Raw genomic sequence first — 16,628 nt, 5'->3', positions numbered from 1 at the left:
AAGATTAATGCATACAATCTATCCTACCATCTTGAATAATCTAATTTCCCCTTCAAGTTCATCCCTCAAACGTCCTTACACGGGCATGTTCCTGTCACGAACGTCCCTCAGAAAATTGAATGAGAAATAATTCATACAAGATCCACAAGATATTCAAACACTCAATTAAGCATGATAATTAGGCACAGTCACAACAATCCATACAAGATCAAATTGATACAAATAGGGCAAAATCATAGAAATAGGAAATTGACAAATCCACAAGAGTTTTACATCAAATCATCCTTACAATTACTCCCTCCATCCTAGAACAAAGAAATCTACTCCATGAAATGAGGAAAGAAATCCGAAGAGAAGGGAATTACAAGCATTCTTGATCCCAAATCCAAGAAAAGGAAGAAAGAAAGCTTATCTACGATGAAGAACCGTCTCCGGATCCAATCCACAATCTTGGAGTCGAAACCTTGAAGATCTCGCCTTGAATTGCTATAGAATCCCTCCAAGATGAAGAAGAATCACCCCAAATCTTGATTCCCCCCAAAAGGGAGAAGATCCCCCTTTCAAATGAAGAAGGGCTTATATAGAAGGGGGTTTGGGCGCCACACGGCCCCGAGGCACGACCATGTGAAGCTCACACGGCCTGGCTCACTCCCATCACTGCCTATCTCACACGGTCGTGCGGTGTACACGGTCGTGGCTTGCTCCTCCACTGCTTCCCTTACACGGTCATGTAGAACTACACGGCCTGCACTACCTCCGGCTCTAGAGCTCTTGCACAGCCGTGTGGTGCATACGACCAAGGCATTCTTAGGCTCTGGAAATGCTGCACGGTCGTGTACAGCTTCGATTCTGGATGGCTTGCAAGGTCGTGTGGTGCACACGGCCATGAACCCTCTTGGCTTCAAACCTAGCATGGTCGTGTGATGCTCACACGGCCATGGCTTCTTCCTTCTCTACTGCAGCCACATGGGTGGTGATCACCACACGGCCTGGGCAACCCCCCATGTCATGGTCGTGTGGCACACAGGGCTTGTGCCTTCCTTCTTCGTTCAAGCGTCAAATATTCTCCAAAATCGACTCCTGCATACAGAAATACCCAAAAAGCATATCTCCAAACAAAAAGAGTAAATATGCTGAAAGGAAAGTTGGAAGTATGAAAATACATAGATAAAGCATGCTCGAAGTACGTGAATGTGCGTCAAAACATGCTAAACAAGTGTATACAATGTATGCACATCAATTAACTAAGTTTTTTTTTAAGTGCTACCCTTCAAGGGGAGCTTAAATTTAAACAGAGTAAAAACTTTTTTGTCAAACAACCTTCTCTCCACTTATATTACTTTTTGATTTATGTCAAAGAGAGAGAGAAAAGTTAAAGTTAAGAGTTAAAACATAATTTTTATGAAAAGGGGAGCATATGGAAGTTTTTTTTTACAAATTATTGTTCATACTTAAATTCCTTTATTTATTGTTATGTTTTACTTAAATTTGAATCGTGTTATCATAATAAAAAAAGGGGATATTGATGGTACGGGAAGCATCAGACAATTGAACCTGAGTTTTGATTATGTCAAAAGGTCCAAAGTTAAGTTGTCTTGTGATCTAATAAGGTTGATTGAGTTTATAGGAAAGTCCTAAGTTATCTTAGGCAAAAGTCTTAGTGGATTCTAGGTAGGTGGAAAATTCTAGGGGAAGGTAACCCTTGGTCGTAGGGGGCAGTAATCTTAGGTGATGGAAAGTCTTAGCTGCTGTTAGACAGGTGAAAAATCCTAGGGAGTGGTAGCCCTAGGTTATGAAAAACCCTAGGGGGAGGTAACCCTAAGTCCTAGGGGGTGGTAACCCTATGTCCTAGGGCGTGGTAACCCTAGGTTATGGAAAATCCTAGGGGGAGGTAACCCTAGGTCCTAGGAGGTGGTAACCCTAGGCGAAAAGTTCAGTCGGTCTGGATGACCGGTCTGACAATAGGTAATCTCTCTTGAGAGAAGCAGGTGGGGGCGCGTTTCCCATTGAGGGAACAGTAGGCGTCAGCTCGACCTAGGGCTTTTGGAGAAAATCCAAAGTCAAAATCGGGCAGTCCAAAGGTTGTCAAGTTATTTATTTATATATTATTTGTTATTTTGTCTAACTCTGTTTTGCAGGAAACTAACGATTTTGTAGGGTCAAACTTAGCCTTGATCGGTCGACCGAACGACCAGATCAGTCGACTGAACCCCAGTACAACAGAGTTGATTTCCATCCAGCTGACTGGATTTAACCGAAGGATCGGTCGACCGAACCTAGGATCGGTCGATCGAACAGTGGATATACGGTGATCGAGATCAGGTCGGATTGATCGGATCATACCAGATAAGCTAGCGAGGATAGCGGGATCGATCGACTGAACGACGAGATCGGTCGACCGAACGAGGACTCATCTGAAACTGAATCTAGACGAGAAGGCAAACCAATTCAGGTAGGATTGGTCAACCGAACCAGGGGATCGGTCGACCGATCAGTGACGAGTCAAACCTGATCTCGAGATTAGTGGATCTGGATCAGGCCTAGCTTGGCTATTTAAGGAGGGCTCGACCAGTTGCTTCAACAACACAATTACTGAGATCAAGAATGAACAACTGCTGCTCTCTTCAATGCTGCTCCAATAATCGACGAACAAATTCCTAATTCCTTATTGTCGGTATACTTTGTTTTTTCAGTACTTGTAATTGCGTACTTATAAAAGATTTCTGAACTACAAGTGATTGCCCACCGAAAAAGATCAACGATCGCGGGCCTTGGAGTAGGAGTCGTCATAGGCTCCGAACCAAGTAAAAGAAATTGTGTTAGCATTGCTCTTGTTCTCCCTCTTTATTCTGCTATGTATTCTGTGTATCTTACTAAACGAATAAATTAACCACGAGTGTTATTCACTCCCCTCCCCCTACTAGAACATGTGCCCTCATAGTGTGAGTGGTTGTGGATCCATATAGTAGGGTCTTTTTAGACCCCCAAACTTTTTAATGACTTGCTTTCTAGATTCATGCCAACCACGGCCATTGTAATCTGGTAAAGACCTTTGCTTTCTATTTCCACTCTCAAATGCCCTTCTTGGCATGTCAAGGAAAAGCCCTTCTCTAAGTGATTCTCCTTTAAGAACACAAAGATCAAATAGCTCTGCTTGTAAGTGACAGACAAAAGAACCAAGTTTTTCATTGTGTTAGGAAGATAAATAAAGGTTATGCTTAGATTAGCAGAAATTAATGCCAATGCAGACACAGAGCGACCATTCCCGAAGCATTCCATGGAGACTTTGCAGTTCCAGCACCTTCACAAACTGGAATCCCGACATTTTTCCCAAGTATCTGATGCTAAGAGCTGAAAAAAGTGGACCATCCTTTAAATCAATGCCACCACGGTGTAGCACTGGTGCCATACCAGGTGCACCTTCATTTATCGCCCGACTAGCATGTAATCTTCTGCAACAGTCTTGGCAACCATTTGGAAGCGTGAGCAGGTCTTGGACAATCCCAAAGGGCATACTTCGGCCTCAAAAATACAGAAGGTGGGAGTAGTATAGTCGGCAACACATCTGACATGGGAGAAAACATCTGGCTCATTTTGATCAGTAGAATTTCGGTTAACATAAAGCTCATGCGTTCCTGTTGTAAATTGTACTGCTGATAATCAAAGTGATTTGCCTTCTGCAGGCAAGTGACAGCAGCATTCTGTGGACCTCTAGGGAGGTTGCTTTTGTAGTGACCAGAATAAAGGTAGTCCTGCCTAGCTATTACATCCAGATGCACGTAGTACTCATGCAAGGCTGCAAGAAGACAATTTCAAATTGTAGTTGTCAAAATAACCAAAGTTTGAACTTCTATTGAAAGCAAACAGGATCATAAATTCTTACAAAAATGTTGAGAACTCAGAAATGTAATGACAAGAATATGAAAAATAAACAACACCAAGAAGAATACCAGAATAAAGAAAAGGCATCCAATTTAACTCTCAAGTGATACAACAATAAATAATAATAAATTAATAAGTGTTAATTAAGAAATAACCTTACAAAATTTTCTAAGATTTTTTAGAAATTTTTTAAGATTTAAACAAAATACCTATGACATGTTTAAGGAATCTATTAGGCGTAGAGAAAGTTGGTTTGAAATGTCATTTAAGTTAGATATTGATTGATTTTATTTAAGATAAGGTTATAAATCATTAACCTAACTATATAAATTAAAACCCTAATGAATTCTTCTCCTATTCTTATTCGCCGATTCATTTCCTCTCCTGATCCACTCTTCACCACCTTCGTAGCTCCCTCGCAAACTCGTCACGCTACCACCACCGGATCGTCGTCGTACCGCGGCTCCCCTTTCAGTGTGAGTCCGGCGCGGTGACGCTGTAGCCTCCACCTCACCATTTGTGTCACGCCCCAGAGGGGCCCCTACCCGACAAACAAACAACATCTCCCCTGTAATAGTGACAATATGAAATATGTATACAATGCCACAAGACTACTCACAAGCTATAATCAACAGCCCACATGGTTGAAACATATACTACCACACAGTTATATATATAGTTCACTTGGTTGGAACAAAATGATCACAACCACGCAGTTATATAATAAACAAGTCACACGGCTGTACTAAAAATACAGCAGAAAACGAAAGGAAAACTCATAAATCAAGAACAACAAATTGCTAGCCGGCTAGATTTATACAACCACAACAAAACAACTACAAGACACCACATAGCAACACTCTAAAACAAAGTCGAGTTATACAATGCCAAGTCCATAAATCGTAATGCGAGTAAAATAGGAAACAAAACCAAAAACCATCCTCAGATGTGACGTGGGACCGGCAAACAGGATACTCCCAGTGACTCCACAATTATCTACCTGCTACTTGAGGAAAAAGATAACATACAAATATGGTGGTGAGTACGAGTCCTCTGCGAGTAATAGACAAGATAGTGCATGATCTAAATAAAACATGGAGATCAAAGTTTATAGTCTCAGTAGGTAAATAAAAACATGATCATACTAACATATACAATGCATCTAAACATAACTGGTGTAATGAATACACATACCCAATTCGGATCTAATGCATAAGACCATGATCACACATGACATAATAAACATACATACCCAATCGGGATCTAACACATAAGGTCAAAACAGTAAATGACAAAATAAGTGCACATAACCATAAATGACATAATGAAGTGCACATATCTAATCTGGAAATCGACAGATACGATATGATAATCATTAAACTCACCGGGGATCAACAACAGATCTGCTTGTAACATCTGAGTAATATAACCGACAGCATATACATGTATAATAAATGACATGTATAAAGTATGAAAACCATATGCAACAATCATAGCTTAAACAAATGAAACATATCACAATCACATGTAGCTAATATTTAATAGACATGTATGCAAATATATCTCCACAAGATGCACCGTGCATCATATACAAATGCGCATGTATGCCAAATAGTGTCACTCCCGCTCGTCCCTCCACCTGCCATGACAATTGTACAACCCTCTAGCTAACACTACTCTCGAGTAGCCAAGGCGACAATGCTCTAAGTAGTTATCTAACTACATAGTGATGGGGTCCCTAACTACTCACAACGCCGGATATCACAACGCCTAGTGACCGAGTGGCACGACAGGATAAGTGATTACTGCTCCAGCTATCACTACCCATGAGTGGTCGGGTGTGCAGCACTAAAAATGACTGATGACTCTCTCACGCTACAAGGGAGACAATTTTCGTCAGCATACAATGCAATGATGAACATGATATAAATAATCATGATATTGATACAATCATCATCAATGCAACATCCCAATCATCATAAATACCTCCAATACAATGATTCATCTGATACATATCTCTACAAGTATGGATAAATCCAACTAGTCTCACTAAACAATAAATACAATCAGTAGTCACATCAGACACGTACATACCATACACGTACGCACCCTACAACGTAGGTATAATAAACATGATACCTCCAATGTCACACCAATCACATATGATAACCAATATGGGCATAATTGACATGACTCCTCAAATAGTACACATCAGACATATATACACACAACCACATTGGTATAATCAACAAGAAACCTCCAATAGTCATACCAGACACGTATGCACACAACCACATAAGTATAGTCAACACGAAACCTCCAATAGTCTTACTAGACATATGTACACACACAACATGCAAATAGACAATCAACATGGTAACTCCTACAACACGTAGCAATCATGTGCACACTCGATATCATATGTAAAATTAGCATGTTCACGCAATCAACAGGATATCTCCTACAGTAAATACTCTACATGTGTATACACAACAGAGTATAGATATCAGAAGCCGAGAGTGTATATGAAATAACCAGATCATCTCTAAGGTCAAGCAGATAAGTCTCAAGAAGGATAACAAAATGAATAGATTTAAGGTAAAACAATCTAATCCATCAACCAATAACAATCATGCACTAAGTTCAAAGAACTAAAGAGGCCAAGGAAGAAATACCCGCCTTTATATATAACACGTCTGAAAGAATCCCACTTCAAGACGCTCGTCCCAACTTCAAGTCCTGCGGTCACATAATGTATTTAGCTAATTACATATGAAGTAAATAGCTAAATAAAATCTCCAATCTAATTAGAGTAACTCTAACTATACATGATCTTTTATTATCATCTAATTAATGATTAACTTAACTTAATCCCAACTCCTTGATTGAATTAGGTCTAGTCCACACCAACCCTAATGATTCTCCAATTCATCTAATAATCTCATCATTAATCCTAATCTAATTCATCCCTATAATTAGATTATTTTTAGTGATAAATCATCCCTAATACTCACTGAGCACAATGGTAGTTGCCGGTGGCTCACGACCGGAGAGGTTCACAGCCCGAAATGGTTGCCGGAGCTGTGGATCACTTGGAAACAGTGATGGCTGGTGTTATGGATCTATTGTCTTTCAAATCAAATGCCCCAATCAGTAGTGTGCATAAACCAAATCATCACATCGAGATAGGGTTAGCCAATTTCCTCCAGTGCGGCAGCAAGAAGGCTCTGTGTAAGTCACTGCTAGGCTGGCACTCGATTGATCAGGAAGGAGGAAAAAAGATGGTCGATCCAATCTCTCATGTCGGGGTGGCAACAGATCTGTACCAACTCTGATAGGGGAAGAAGAGGAAGATCGGTGGCAATGGGTCGGAAGCTAGGGCACAGTCCAGCGGGTGACGACCGCTGTGGAAGTGACACATCACGATGGCAGTGGCAACGTCACTGGTGAGAGACCCAAGATCGCGTGTGAAAAGAGATACACGAGAAGAGTAGGCAGCATGACACCGGCTGGAAAGCAAACCAATCTACTCGTGACCGAAGGGAGGCTGACAGCAACTCCCCCTTAACGACCAGAGACGTTGGGACGGCGAAGACCATTGTAGATCGCCAGAGGAGCTCGATGTTGGCGAGATCGGAAAAGAAAATCCGGCATCGACGAGATTGGGAGAGGAAAGCTCGCAGAGGATATGAGAAGAGGAGGTGTCGACGAGAACGGGGAAGAGGAAAGAATCAGGAGAAAATGAGGATGAAAGAAATAAACCTAGGTCTTCATATTAAATCTTATGTTAATGAAATTAATCAACTCCCTCTTAAGAGATATTCCAAAGAGGTTTTCGCTAAGCCTAATCGATTCATCCCCTTAAACATCTCATACAGACTCCGTTTAAATCCCTAAAAAATTCTAAAAATTTCTAAAAAAAAAATCAATAAGGTTATTTCTCCAATAATACTTATTATTAAATTTGTCGTATCTTACAATTTATCCAGTCACCACGGTCAAATGCGGTCACTGCGGCCCGATGCAAGTGGCCAGACACTGCTAGTCATGGCCACCGGTGCTGGCCCACAGTCGCAGCCAACTCCGCGACTACTAGGGCCAGCCCTTGCAGTTAGCCACGACATTGTTTACCTTGTCGGCTGTTGCTCCGTAAGATGAGAGCCATCACCGTCGACCCATAACCATGTTGCATCCCATAGCATTGTCGAAGAAGTCAAAGGGTAACAAATTTGACTTACTTAAGCTTAGTGTGAACTAATTAACCGATCCTATTACTGAGTGCAATTTGGAATTTAGTTGTTGGATTGGGTTGATTAAATTTGCTAATAATGTTGAGGAGGTTGATCGGTGAAATTTCATTCAATTACTTAACCCATGCCAACTGTAACAATAAGGTTTAAATTGAATCTGATGATATGTTTTACATGATTAATTAAACAATTAAATATGGTTAAAGAGTGGACTTAATTGAGTTAAGTACAGATGTATAGAATGATAGATGGAATGGTTGGATTGTTAGTTCATGTCTTGTTTGGATAATTGAAGTATGTTAAGAAGGGTTAACTAATTGGGTTGGCTTAATTTATAAAGAGAATAGCTGTGAAAAAAGTGTTGGATCATTAAATGGAATTAAAACATGATTTTCTAATTGGATTAGGATCAAGTTTAGCTATTTTATTTATGGTAGAATTTAGCTATAATATATATTCTATGTTGTAGGATACTGATTTGAGACAAGCATTTCAACGTGAAGACATTCAGAACGATCTACATATCAAGTGGGTAGTTCTTGCTTGTCTTCTTTAGATCTTTAACCTTAGTGCATGATTCTATTATTTGCATTGATTGAGTAGTAGTTATTTTACCTTGATATCTACTCTATGTTATTTCTTAAGCTTGACCTTTTATTACTTGACCTTATATTTTGATCTATTTAATATCTATGCAGTCTCCTTTACTTTTGTGCATGTATTGTTTGGCTATGTATGATATTACTAGACTATAATATAGTTACCAATTGATACTCACGCATTTACATCACATTCTCGTTATATACTTAGGTTTGTACTTATAAATATACACGTACTTATGTGAGTGTATATATGTTAACGAGACTATACCTATCCATACATAATAGACATCATATTTTAGCAGAGGAGGTATAGTATTCACTGGGTTATCTCCTTAGGACCGACCCCCATGACTACTTAATTTCAAACCCATTGGTTTATGATATTCATGATGACACAAGGAAGTTAAATGAGATATTATAACTAGATGACTAAGATTTCCTTGATTGAAATTGTTACTATTACACTTGTTGTTGTGGTACTCAGATGCATGTTATTAGAGTTGTTATTTATTGTATGTCTATGCATTTGAACTGCCCATTAGATCAGATAGTGATATTGAGCTATCGCATGTAGACCATAACAGTTGTTTAAGTTTGTGACTATACGCTAGCGAGATCATATCATAGTGTAGCTATCAAAGTTTACTCTCAGAGGTGATTGTTACTACTTACTTATCATTTTTGGCTTGTACACTTGTACATCTTATTTACTCACAGGACCATCCGTGGTAGAGTGTTTCTCTTGTAGTTAGTAGTTGAGGAGCTAGATTGCTATCTCATCCTGTCTGCCCATGGAACCATCCGTGGTATAGCATTTCTCCCGTGGACACTATTTACTTATCCTGACTGCACACGGGACGATCTTTAGTAGAACGTTTCACCTATAGTCAGTATTTGTTATATGTTTTCTATATATATCGGTCATGTATTTATTCGTGCAGGTTGGGATGGACTGCATGCACTCCCGATTTATTAGTTATACCTAGTTGAGCAGGTTAATGAGTGTTATATTATTGGTTATGCTTGTGGGGTAGTAGATGATTATATTGACACTCTTACTTTTTGCAGTAAGTATTTTACCTGAGACTGTATTTCCTTTGATCTCCTTTATATTATATTGATCATGCACTATCTGTCTTATATTCGCTGAGTATTTTGTACTCACTACCCTTGCTTTCCCTTTTATTTATAGGTTAGCAGGTAAAGGATGTGTCGTTTCATTCAAGGGTCCTCACTGTACCACATCACACTCAAGATCATGCTTTCCATATTGTCTGTTGGTGCAAATTGCACCACAATTAAACCTAAGTTTTGATGTTATCAAAGGTTCAAGTTAAGTCTTATTATGATCTAACAAATTGATCAAGTGTGCAGGCTATTTACTCAACCGAAAAAGTCCTAGTTGGAGGCTAAGCAGGAAAGACTTAGCATATCATGGAAGCCAGGCAAAAAGACCAAGTGGGTCGAGAGGATTCGACACTTGGCAGAGAAACTCAATGGTTTGGAGGGTCGTAGATCGAGGGAAAGTCTTGGGTGGTTGATCCAATGCTAAGCGGTAAAGTCCAAACATGTTTGGAGGACCATGTTTGATAGGTAGGTTGAGGTAAGCAACTGGTGGAGCGACAGTGAGGTCTTGTTCCTGAAGGGAACAACCAAAGGTCGTTATTCCAACTAAAGAAACCGAGAATGTTTCCAAGTTGAGACCAAGACAGTTCTACTATCTAATACTACTCATGCATCAAATATAATATTACTGTGTTAACCTCTGTTTTGCAAGATTATATGTCTAACACTATTTTGCAGATCCGGCCTGATCGGTTGACCGAATATAGGGATCGATCGACTGAACCAGGTTGACTCAAACCAGATCAGAACTGAACAGAACACAATTTCTGATCTAAGCTTGATCGGTTAATCGAACAAGCTGATCGATCGACCGAACTCTGATGACTCAGCACAGATCAAATCGAGCTAAACCAAAGAAGGAAGACTGCTTGATTGGTCAACCGAACCAGCGGATCGGTTGATCGAACAATAAAGGCATTAATATCGCATTAATAAAGAATCTCGACAAACAGGGAAAACTCACCATTCGATCAACCGAACAATGGGATCAATCGACTGAACCATTAAACATCATTAAAGCCCGAGGATCGGATCTCAGTAAAGAAGGCAAGGAGCAGGTTCGGTCAACCGAACCTAGGGATCGGTCGACTGAATGTTGACCATTCCTATAAAAGTGAAGCTCGAGGTTCGAGGCTCAACAACGAATCTGTTTGAAGTTGATCTCTGTGTAAGCTGTTGTTCGTACTACAACTACTCATTTTCATAAGCAAGCTACTGCTCCAAGAAGTGCCGACAAGCTGCATCTCTAATCTTCTGTCGGTATATTTTTATTAGCTTGTATTATACTTATTTACTTGTAAGATAGTAGGTTGTTACTATCTTCCTCATCTATTTGTGCACATTGCTTCTTTCCGAGGATTTCAGAAAGAAGTGTTATAGTGAATTGCCCAATGGTACGGTCAAGGATCACGAGTCTTGGAGTAGGAGTCAACGTAGGCTCCGAACCAAGTAATCACTCGAGTCTTTTGTCTTGTTTTCCGCTGCCTCTTTGTTATTTGTTTTACGAGTCGTTACAAAAAGAAAAGAGTCTTTAAAAGAGCGATATTCACCCCCTCTCCCCCCCCCCTCCCCCCTATATCGCATTCTTTCGATCATACATTGTCTTGTTGCTTTGTAATTGCATTAGGTTTTGTTCGTGGATTCTAGTCTCATGGTGTATTTGAATTTAGTAGTGATATTTATTGTGTTGTGTTAAGCCGTGCTAGCACGCAATCACTTTTAGTTTTCATATTGTGAGTGGATTGTGTAAATCTCTCTATTGTGTAGTTTGTTATTTTACGTCTTCCGTTGTATATATGTTTTGGATTTATAGACATATATCATATTGTATCAAATATTGTCACAATGGGGTACCATTCATTCTATCAGACAAGTACACCTCCGGAGCATGACAAAAGAAGTGTTCATGAGATCAGATAAATTTCTAACATATCAATAGATTCAAATGCTAGTTAGAATATTTGTCATCTAAGCCAGTTTATATCATCAGGCGAAAAGATCCTAAGATCCATATCACAATCTTAACAAACCATAAAAAGATCCTAAGATCCATATCACAATCTTAACAAACCATAAAAAGATCCTAAGATCCATATCACAATCTTAACAAACCATACATGGACCGTCCTAATTAATACCAAATCATTCCTTTAGCTTCTTTTCTTATCCAATAACACACATTACTTATGGAATAACTTCTATTCTTGTCATAAAATAGATAACAAATTTCACAGAGCAAAGCCTGACTTTTAAAAAAAGTGTTGGTGGAACATGATCTAACCATGTTGTAACAAACATTTGCATAGATGCCTACAGTTATCCGAGTAGGACTTTGGATTATCCTAGTGATAAGAGGAATGCTCTGTCAACATGCTAACTTCTGGGTATTCTATCTGTAGGAGCAAAAAGAAATTCAAACAAAACGAGGTCCAATCCTGTTTTAAAGAGTAAAAAAACAAAGCATGTTGATCATTTCTAACTCCTCTCTTCTTTCAAATTTAGTAGAATAGGGACAAAAAAGGATGTTATAGAAAAAGACAAAAGAAAATTAGGATAATATGACAAGGCTAAGTCAATGTTTAAGAGAGGTGCTAACCAGAGCTATGGTACGATGATAAAAGGTGAGACACACTCCCTAAACAACAAGAATTTAAATGTCACCTAGAAGAGTTTGAAAAACTTGTGACATTCTGTGCTTCCCAATTTATTTTATCGGTAGAAAATTTTTGTAGGAAGAGGTTAGGCACCTCCGGTATTAGTCAAAATTAAATATCTGGATTATTAGAAAAAACAAAATAAGAGAGGCACTGATGGCTTTGTGTCCATGGGTCTCGCACCGGCCTCCGACAATGATTGGCCAAGTGGATGGGCAAAATTGGTCATAAAGTCAACTACAAAACTCATAATCCTACTAAAATTAATCCTTGTACTAAAGAAATAAATTCCAAAGCAATTCAAATTATACTTAGTCAACAGCCTAGCTAAAAGAGTTATTACTTGAGGAAAACAAATTAGAAAAGATTCATATCTTAGAATCATAGAATTCCGTATACTGATCATAATTTTTCCATCATTATATTTAGCTCAAACAACAACTATATATATTCCCTTCCCGGACATGTCAATGGGTAATGTGTGAGGAGTGAGCATTCGGTTAATTTGATATTAATTTTTTATAAATTCTATTTATTGTTATTTTAAATAAATTTAGTTAATTCGATATTAACTGAAATAACTAATTCGGTTAATTCAATTTTAATAAAATTTTGATTTGATTTGATTAGTCAATACTAAATCAATTTTCAATTAATTTATGTACCGAATTAATCGAATGCTCATCTCGACTCATGTTGAAAATTATGCCAAAATTGTTCCTTTGATTTACCAACATGAATTAATTGCTTCCCCACTTCATTCTTTCTAAGTTGTGACAGTGTGCTACATTGGTTGCATGTTTCTGACCACCAGACATATCTCTGCTAATAGGACCAACTGAAGACTCTTCAGCTGATGGCATTGCAACTCGAGAGTTTGTACAGCTGCATTCCCCCTTCCTTAATAAATTTAATCTCTTCTTAAAGAATGCAACTACTAGTCTGATTTCTTCTTCTTTCTAGATCAACATCTTTTCCAAGAGATGAAATTACATGATGGAAGGTTTCGCTGAAACAGAAATAATGGTATCTGCATGTCCAGAATATTTATGGTTGGCATGCCTAAAGTCGAAAGACTATTTATGGTGTTCAGTGTTATCAACACTGATTTAATATTTTTATTATTATATATGTATTTCTAATTAATATTAATATCTTTATGTGATTCTTGGATTAATATTCATATAAACGGTGTTGAAAATTGAAAACATTGCTATTGATCATGTCCATAAGTCGAGGAGATGAAAAATTGAGGATGTGAAGGCCCTGTTGATCGCTCGTAGATTTTACTTCGCCCTGTAAAACAGATGACGTCAGTGTCGAGTTAGAGAAGGGGTCCCCGGCGTTAGTCCTCCGACGCTCAAGCCAGCCACCGGCGATGATGTAGAAGGCGGAGCAACAAGAATGAACACTGTAGCGTAAATAGTGTATATCGCGAACCTCCATCGATGTTTGGACCCCCTTTTATATAGAGTTCCTATAGCACATGTGCACGCTTCCCCAGGAAAACATGCTTCTCAAAATTTTCCCTAAAAAGACTTGTTAGTAAAATGTCTCTGACACAATACCTTAACAAGCTGAGAATATCTCTGATACGACTGTGGAAGCTTCCATCGTACGATCTTCTTGTCGACCGCGCCGGGTGTCAGTGGCACTAACTCCCAAAAGGATGTCAAGAGATAACACAGTGGGTCTTTTGCTAGGCTGAGCGGGTTAGCTGCTCGGCCAGAACTTCACTGTGCCTTTGCCACGTCTGCTCGGTCGGAACTCCGTTGCACCTGTGCCGAATCCTGTTGTCGGGCCAAGCGGGGTAGTTGCTCGGCCAGAATTTCACTGCACCCGTGCCGAGTCCTGTTGCCGAGCCGAGCAGGGTAGCTGCTCGGAATCCTGCATATCGTCCCCTCCTCCTTTCGGCATCCAATAGCACTCCATTGAGCGTCAGCTGTTTGACACACCTCCCCGAGTCAAAGGTGAAGTCAGACTGGAACCTTCTCCTCATGGTCAGGGGCCTGATCACCCAACCGGCCAATACAATTATCATCCGTTTGGCCATATGATACCTGAACGTTGACCGCCCTAACTTTGACCTCTATCATGGCAACTAACCCCTGCAGGGTGGGTCCCTTCTTATCACTGCATCACATGTCTCCCCCTCAAGTCTAGTCAAAGGAGGTTGTAAGTCCGATTGACTGGACAAATTGTCAATGAAGCTTTTCACCCAATCGGCTTATGACACTCACTAGCTTCTAATCGGACCGACATAGCCCAACGGTCATCTATGTGACCACTCCCTTGTAACTGAGCGAATGTGTTAGCAACTTTCTTTGCCGATCGGCCTGTTGAAGACTGTCGTTCAGTGATACGTCTGCTTCCTTACGTCGATCAACACAAGCAAGATCCATGCTCGAGACCTTCTCTTGCGCTTCCTTGGGTGGGCACGATCTGGGTTTATATCATCCATATTTCTAGGAAATCTTACAAATCCCTGCTCATTATAGTTGAGCATGCCTCCATGCCTCTTAATTGCCTTCATTAAATACCATTCCGCGGCCAAGCACCACGTGTCCCTCCTGCTGTCGCCGCACGCTTGACGTGACGGGCGAATATCCACCACACGCTTTGAATTCAACAACCAGATTTATGCCTAGGTCTCTGCGACCCTAGATCGACCGACCCTAGGGTTTATAAACCCATGGTCACCACCTTCTCCTTTTGCATATTTCTATCTTCAAGCTCTTTGGCGATACTCCACCTTTGTTTCTCAGCGATATCCTTCCTCTCCTGCTCCTCTGGCGACATTCCAGTAAGCTTTCCTTCCCTTCAATCGCATCTTTTCGCTGCCTTCTTTACTTTTTGCGATGGCGAGCTCTTCACAGCCTCCCGTCACCATCCCTGGGCCTTGATACACCTCTACTAAGTTTAGGTTTCACGCCAGTGATGCTGAGAGCCTAACAGCCGCCTATGAGTTTCCTTCCGATTACCAAGTTCTTCTTCCTTCTACTTTCGTTCGACCAAATGCTTTGCTGCTCGGCTGTCTTTGTTTCTTTAGGGATCAATTTACTGCCAGTTTGTGATTTCTAATCCACCCCTTCTTTCCTGCGGTATGTAAATATTTTCACATCTCTCTTCATCAATTAGTGTCGAACTCCTTTCGGCTGCTGTGCGGGATGGTGGTTCTGTTTCACCTGTACGACATTCCTCTCACTCCTCGACTTTTTTATTATTTTTATTATCCCAAATTGTCTGAGACAGGGACTTTTTTCCAAGCCCAAGTGGGCTTAGTTTTTTCAGATAAAATGTCAACCCCCAACAAGCATTGGAGGGAGTACTTCTTTTTTGTGTACCTTCTCGAGCGGCCAGACTTCTCGACCGACTAGCAGCTCGAAGTGGCGAGTCAGCTTCCACTAAAAAAGTACAAGAGCTGATCGGACTATCTCAATGCAGCTTCAATGCTGGTCTGTCAGAAATATGACATCCACAAGTTACTGCTGGAGGGTGTCCTCTACATTTTCAGTATGAGTCTCATCCGCACAAGGCTTCCATCCAGCCTAGGTATGCAGCTTCTTCACTTCTTCCTTTAATTCTAACTGATTTCTCTTCTTCTTTTGCAGCTGACATCAAGCTGCGTGCGCATCTACCCGGAAAGGCCAAGCTTGCGGACGTTGAGATCAATGCGGTGGTCGTGACCAAGCTGGAGAGTCGTGTTCTGCAGTTGATCAGCTCACAGGAAACTCCAGGCTATTGAAGATCTGGAGATCAAGAATAAAGAGTTTCCGGTGTTGGCTCAAAACCTAAAGGATGTTGAGGCCGCACTGAAGGCCGAGAAGGATGGACGGTTGGCCGAGCAAACTTCAATAATGACCCAGCTCGACGCCAAGGACAAAGAGTTGGCCCAGTTGAAGGAAGAACTTGAGGCCTCCCAAGCTTCCCTAGAGTCAATCAGAGAGCTGAGTGGAGTAAGTTCGAACTCATGAAGCAAGCCTACATCCGCTCGGATGTTTTTAATGACAAGGTCACCTACCGGGCACTTCATCTGTTTGACCTGGCGATCGAAGGGATGTTCAACCAACTCAGGGAAGGCGGCTACCTCCCTGCTGCTCTATCAAGTAAGGTCA

The 16,628-nt window shown here is 40.4% G+C and overlaps 1 pseudogene; it reads right to left on the bottom strand.

Moving 5' to 3' along the window:
- Positions 1 to 2,935: 2,935 nt before the first annotated feature.
- On the bottom strand, positions 2,936 to 15,312 carry LOC121999539 (annotated as a pseudogene).
- Between the last annotated feature and the right edge of the window lie 1,316 nt (positions 15,313 to 16,628).

Source organism: Zingiber officinale, chromosome 7A, assembly GCF_018446385.1.
Source record: "Zingiber officinale cultivar Zhangliang chromosome 7A, Zo_v1.1, whole genome shotgun sequence".
NCBI lineage: Eukaryota > Viridiplantae > Streptophyta > Magnoliopsida > Zingiberales > Zingiberaceae > Zingiber > Zingiber officinale.
Note: the sequence above shows the minus strand (reverse complement) of the source record. Positions and strands in the feature narration are given on the sequence as shown.